The sequence below is a fragment of the Rutilus rutilus genome, assembly GCF_951802725.1.
Source record: "Rutilus rutilus genome assembly, chromosome: 21".
Taxonomy (NCBI): domain Eukaryota; kingdom Metazoa; phylum Chordata; class Actinopteri; order Cypriniformes; family Leuciscidae; genus Rutilus; species Rutilus rutilus.
In genome coordinates, this window is record NC_140226.1 from 14,520,436 (window position 1) to 14,528,172 (window position 7,737).

Here is a 7,737-nt window from a genome sequence, read left to right on the forward strand (position 1 = left end):
TCTAACTCTCCCTCTAGCACCATCAACTGTCCAAAGCAGCTCTCACGTTTATTTTCACGTCAGTTTTCCCATATCAGCCATTTTGAATGTTGTAGTAAAATGCTTTATTTTACGAACGCATTGGCGCATCGTTACGAAACTATATACGTGTCTTCGCCACCATGCCCTGACAGTACTCAAAACGTTTCGGAGCAGCGCCACCTTGTGGTCAAAAGTTATAATAAAGTTTCCAGAAATGATAATTTGTAATGAAACTGGTCTTAATAGATTATTTGGGTCATGCCGAGAACATACCAATTTTGCCAAAATCAGCAGAACTTCCTGTCAGCCATTTTGATTTTCTTTAAAAACCTACTTTTTCTAACTCCTTCAAGACTGTTGTTCGGATTTTCACCGAAATCGAATAGTTTCATCTGTAGGCCATGCCGGCAAAAAGGTATGGATTTCATGTCGATAGACGAAAATGTTTTCGTATACCGCATTTACAAAGTTGATGGGTTAATGCGAAAATGACTGAGGCTCTGTGATGCTTTGACATATTGACACCAAACTTTGTGTGTCGCTGTCACTTTACTCTGACCACACCACATTAATTTTGTATTAGCGCCAACTATTGGTCAAAATTGATAAACCATTAAATCATACTACTAGTGACTGTATGTAAGATTTTACATCTATTTTACCTAAAATCATTTTAATGTCTTTAATTGCTCGTTGTTGCAGTTGGTCTGACACTCTCAGCCATGTTGGCATGACTTACCGTGTTCTTTGTGCTTGGCCCCGGTAATTGCTGCTTGCAGCTATATTTGTTTCAGTTTGTTTTCCAGTTTATGTTCATAAAAAAAAGATTAAAAACAAGCAGCTTTGTCATAAATAAAACAGAAATACTAGATAAAATATCTTACTGTCACACTTGCTGTGTATATAATCAAAAAGACTTGAGGAAATGAAAGCAAATGGCATTTTAATGAACAGAGTAACACACTAGCTTATCATATCAACATCACCTCAAGACAAAGGACTGCGTGAACCTTAGAAACTAAGGGCTTAAATAGACAGGGCTGGTAATCAACAGAACAACGAATAGGTGAGGACTAATCAGTAACCATAGTAACAAACAAGTGGCGGGAAAACTGATAACAAAGAAAACTAGGTCAAAGCAAAACACAGGGACAAGAAATCAAGCAAAACAGATTATACATGTGACACTTACCTTATATGGACGGGCCTTCGGAAATTGTCGCACAATTGGGGGGGGGGGACCTTTCAGTCAAAAAGGTTGAGAACCACTGGCATATACAGTTGGCAGAATGTCTACATTTAAAGTGAAAAAAAAAAGTGTAATAATTTGCAGAATATTTATTTATTTAGTTTAAAAAAATGAAAGTGCTTTTAAAAAAAAAAGTCTCTTGCTTTTTCACTCACAACTATGGTAAATCATTTTTATTTCACTTCCATGTATCCAACATATTTGAAAATATATTGTTGCTAAAATGTTCTGACAAACGCAAGAAGCGTTGTATCTTCTCTCTCAAACGCTTTCCACTTTCCAGGCCATCCACTCTTAGCTTTTGCTCGCAAGGAACAATAACTTCTTTGGCGTCACAGGAAGCACATGGTCCCGCCTCCGCCCAGACGCTAGTATCATGTAACTGATTTCAGAGGTTGGTGTGTGTTGTCAGGGTTTTAATGCCTACGCAGTGGAAGTGTCTCGCTGCGGGTTAGAGCGCCAGTGCTAATCCCAGGGGATACCTTTGCTTCAGCAATGAGGGCTGATGGGTAAATCTCATGAGTTCAGAGCCGCTTACGCAAGAGCTGCTCCACTCTGGATGGACACTAAATCATCTGTAGTGAAACTACAATGTGTTATGTAAGACAATTTCATGTTTGGTATTATAATCTCTATCAGCAGGCCAAACGCTATTTACTCGGCTAGAGCAAGGACGCATCTGTGACTGAGGGCTTTTCCCCTTGAGCTTGTGTATTGTTAAGGCACACAAGTGAGGTTGAAGTGAAAATTGAAAGTCTCCTAGTGTGAATATATTCGAATCTAGGAAAGACTCTTTCCTCGCAGCATTTTAAATAGCGTTGCTGTCAAACCGAGTGTTTTTTAAATCTATCAGCCATAGTGGTTATTGTCAGTCACAACTAGTCAGCACAGCGACTACAGTGAACGTACCAATCAGAAGCTGTCATAGAGGATTAGATTGCTTCGAGACTTAAGCTGTCGCTCCACATTAAGAAAAGGCTTAATGGGCTCTATACAAGGTCTTCATTGATTCGGTGAAAAGAGAGCAGTCTTCATGTAACTCGTGCTGTCAGACATGAAGTACACGTCAGACACATGTCAAGTTATCCAGATAGCCTACTTCCGCTGCCGTTCTTCCAAGTACACAAACACTGTTGACTTGATTTTCAATGTATATTGAAGCGCATTGAAAAGAAAATCATTAGTAGGCCTTATGCTTTGATAATGAACATTTAAGAAGTCGTTAATTTTGATGAATATTAATAAAAGTTTAATGACATTCCTATAGTCTTTGAATGTACACTAACTAATGCTTTTACTATCAGCATATATAACTCAATATATAGAGTAGTGGCCTAGGAAGTGATGTCTGGTCTAGGAAAATTGACATCTTCAATAGATAGATAGATAGATAGATAGAGTTTTCTAAAAACCTTGTAACTAGATGCTCGAGTTGATTTCAGTTTCTGATTTCAAATGAAAGTCAGTGAGGGAGTATGTGTATATGAGTATATGGCTCAAGAGTCCAGAGGAACTCTCTTCAGTTTTAAACTCTCTTAAAAGCAATCTTTGTTGTTGCATAACTATTGGCCCTGATCAACAGCCCCAGATTTTGTGACGAGTGAGGACAGCCCAGCATCCAGCCTACGTTTCTTTGACCTCGCCATTTCCCCCCAACGGAATGAAAAAGTTGGAGGAAAAACAGCAGATCTGACTTGTGAATTTACCTCCCGCTGACACATGAATATGCAGCCCGAATATTATTATTAACAATTCAGAAGTGCCTCATTGAAGATAACTTATAATTTAGACTCTCAGCATCCAGCAAATCTAAGAACCATTTCAATTTATTTGGAACCGAGGCAAACATTCAATTTAATGATAAATTAACAATTTAACAATTTAATCTTTTTTTTTCTTTTTTTTTGTGACCCATTTTCATATATTTAATATGCCACAATTTGTTTGCAACCCCGCAAAAGGGAAATGAAGGTTGTGCTGAAAAAAAAGAGTTCAATATGCCTACGTAAATATTTAAAAAATAAGATTATTAATGATTTTAAAACTTTTCAATTACATTTTTATATGTGCCCTTGGTAACAACAGTCCTTATTTTCTCTTGTGTTGACAGAGATTACATGCGTTTTACGCCTTTAGGTTAAAGGTTAATGACAACAGATGTTTTAGTTTTTGTTGTTTGCAGTTATGCAGCATGTCACATGTTTCTCGAGTTTAGATTAAATGTCAGATCAGTAATCATCATACATGTGACAAAAAACAAGAGCACATGTGAGCTTTTCTTCAGTTAATTGATACAAACTGCACATCCATATAAAAAAAAATCTGCTTATAAATGTAACCTTCAGTACTGAACAAATTTTTTTTTTTTTTATGTTTATCACCTTGGAAACAGATTTCTAAGGCCATACTGAAGATCATTCATAAAGCTGAAAGATGAAACATTGCGCAAGGTTCTCTTGTTTTATTTCTGAGTGTACAGAGAGCACTGCATTGAAGTCACTTATGCCACATATTTTTTTCATCAAAACTATTAACTTTACAAAGGCTTTAATTATTGTGTCTGTCAAAAGCTCACATAAAAAAAAACTTATGTCCAGAATTTTGAACATAAAAGTTTTTTTTTTTTTTTCTTCAGCAACTGCCCTAATACATTTTTAGTAATACTGGGCATTTCAAACTCCAAAAATGTTTGAATACACTATATATGCACTGCAAAAAAAAAAAATCTACATTAAATTTACATTACACTCATGTGAATTTAATCATAATAAATATAGAATCTCTCAAATTCTCTGCATGGGTTTTAATGTACTTTTAAACCGTCTGTTTGCTGTACTTGAGTTGGAAATGCTCATGAATTAATAATTAACCCATAGTATTCATTAACCGTTATATAACCACTGGTTTATCTTTCTTCTTTGTTGGATTATGCTGAGCTTGCAATCATTTCCCTCATATTTATCATCTATTATCGCTTCAATATCTGATTGGTAATTAAAATAATCTTTGAGGCTGGGACCTTTTATGTTGTGATTAGAGAAATCATAGCAAAATTAATATTACTATAATTTATACTGCTCCCTAGAATACTTAATTATGATTGGCAAGTCCTGGTGAATATTTTTGCATAATTTACTTATCCAAAGCAACTGACTTTCTAGCTAAACTGCACTGTACAACATTATTTTCATGATTTATCACAACTTTATTTTTCTTTTGTCAAATCAACTCAGATAATGGGGTTCAGATAACATAATAGTTTGAGTTTCTGTTGATTAAACCAATCTCATTCATTGCATGAACTCAAATTTTTAATTTCAATGAACTCAACATTTTAAGGCAACCATGTAACTTACTTTAAACCAACTAAGTTAAAGGAGAACTCCGGTCAATTTTAACATTGAGCTCATCACGCGCATGAACTGGACAATCGACTACTGTGGACTTTGACCGAAAACAGGATGTAAATACAGGTATGTGCGCTGGCTGAATAAACATCATTTTTTATATATTTCTTTCACATCTACTGCAGTCAGATTCACCTGCGTTCACTCAGAAGGAATCACTCACATGACCTGTGCACTTGTAATGACACATCAAGGATGTTAAGAGGCTAAAAGCAGGTTTAAATCTTGCCCCATTGAAGTCAACAGGGTGCAAATATTAAAAAGATGATAAGACGGTGTAGGCAACACCGATTTTTGTCGTTGTTCTCTGTACTGACAGCACTCCAAATGTACAAAAAAATGAGCTCAATGTTAAAACTGACCGGAGTTCTCCTTTAAACCAACAATGTTTTTCAGTTATATCTCTCATCACCTAGTCATTTTTTCACAAAATCATTTCAACTCAAGTCGGGATTTCATGTCATTTTGTATGAGAAATCACAGCGAATTGATTATTACAATTAGTATGCTTGATTTCGATTTTTAGATCAAACTTTTGCATAATTGACCCAGGCACCTACATATTTTCTACATAGTTTCTTATCTCTTGGCACCTTATGGTATTCTTTCTCTCATAATAAAATAATTCCAACTGAAATCAATATTTATTGTAATTTATTTAGTTATTTGCTAAGAAGCAATTTAATAAGCGGGACAACGCCTCGCTGTACATAATCTCTATGTTATGATTTAAAGATTAACAGTCTGTATTTCATTACTGCACATACGTTTTGTGTAATTCTTTCATCATACAGTAGCTCCAGTGAAATGTATATCTCATCATGAGTTCGTTTGCTCGAGTCTTGCGGTTCGCCCAAACAATCATTAGATCAGCGCTTAACAAATACAGTGGAAAAAGACACGACGTGGTTGTCACTCTCCCTTCATTATCTAAATGTGTAAGAGCAATGCATGCAACATTAGTCCACAATTTGAGGTTCCCAGCAGTGTGAACTGCGAGAATGATTCCAGCACCCATCATAGGGAGGAGATGAGCAAATTTAACGCAAAAGAGGCCCTACAGTGCTTTGCTCCGCACTTCAAAAGAAGTCGCCCGTCTGCGTGAGCGGTAACCTCCAATCAGAGTCACTCAGATTGACAATCTTTGTCACTTGGCTTTTAGCGCAGAGCCAATGTGGCAGCGCTCATTTGGACACAGTTAGGGCTGGATATCATGAGTCTGACATGGCGCGCTTGTAAAGCCTCCTACATGCCATCAGCCACGTCTTTTCAGAAAAGGTCCAAGGATAGCTTTGTTTATATTTCCAATTGAATTTCTCCATTTTGATTTGCAAACACTGCAACACAAAAGCCCTCGCTGTGCAGGGGACAGATTTATCCCTTTAATATGAGAGGCCTGACAAAGTTTTACGTAACGGATCCTTTAGTGACACACTGGCGATCCTCCAGCTCAGTGGCAGGCATCAAGTGGATACGGAGCTGGGGCGTGGTAGCGCTGAATTGCTGTGAAATCCCAGATAAGCTGAGTTTCAGTGGCAGTAGAGCCAGAGCTGAGTGAGTGGGAGGACAAATGCATGAAAAAAAGAGCCTAACCATCTGCTGCTGTGACAGTGGCAGAAAGGCAGACCTTCAGGCAAGCCCCTGGATGGAGATCCCCTCCCCCCACACCAATCTTCTTGTGAAATCTTCATGAGATTGAAAAAAAAATTCAATTGCATTAGATAACAAAATAGCCTTTTTCTCAGAAATAACTTTACTTTTTGCAATGACTTTGAAAGCAACTGGTGTCGGTCATTTTTTGGGAACTTATGACATCAGTTTTCCTCACAGTACAGATGTTTAAAAAAAAAAAGTTTGAACTTTTTGTCAAATGTTTTACTTGAGCTATGTTTCAAAGACATTTCCTTTTGATGTTTTATGAAATCAGATATTTGGGTAACACTTTACGACAAGGTTCCGTTTGTTAAAGTCGGCATGAAACAACAAGGATGAAATGCTGAAATAGGGCAAGACTTGATTTTGTTAATCGGGAATTGATTGGATTGTTGGATTGGTTGTGGTTTGCTATTGCTGTGATCTCATGTGAGTGACAGATTGTCCCGCCCTCACTCCAGTAACAAGAGAGAGGGGACACTTTTTATGAGGGCACATGCATTGAAAAATATATACTGTAGACATACATGGATAAATCACTGATAATAAATACTAAAAAAACAAGAATTGTCCATATTGATTTCATTGTAACTTTAACTTGGTTTACATTAAAATGAACAATGAAAAAAGCTTTTAAAGGATTTATTCATCTTAGTTGATGTTCATTTACGGAGCCCCCTAAGGGGATGTGGTGATGGAAGAAATATATGAAAAATTATGGAAAAATTACACTGCCCGGCCCAAAAAAAAGTCGCTGTTTGGATTTAAAGAGTTTATGATTGGATCATTATTGCAGTGATTATTATGTTTCTATCATGTTATATGTTTGGCAACAGTTATTCTAACCCTAATTGGTGGAGTGTGTAGCTTTTCATTTCTTTTCATTGCATGATGGCCATATTCCAGGATGACTATGTCAAGATTCATCAGGCTCAAACTGGGAAAAGAATGGTTGGGAGGGAGCATGAAGAACCATTTTCACACATGAATCGGCACCTCTGAGTCCAGACCCTTAAATTCATTGAAAGTCTTTGGGATGTGCTGGAGGAGACTTTACAGAGTGCTGGACTCTTGCATTGTCAATACAAGTTTGTGACTAAAAATGTATGCACCTCTTGATGGAAATACATTTTGTGATGGTAATTCCATCAAGAGGTGCATTACTTTTTTTAAAGATGAATAAATAGGCCTATAACAAATGTAACGCTCATTGTTAGTTCATGTTAGTTAATGCCTAACATGAAGTAATGAGACCTTATTGTAAAGTGTTACCGATATTTGTAATTGTATCAGATACTCATTTATGTTTTCATATTATGCATATTTCCCAAAATTATGATTCAAAGTTGTCATTCCTAAACTGCATCATTACCATTCAAAGAGACACATTTGCATTTGCGGCCATCG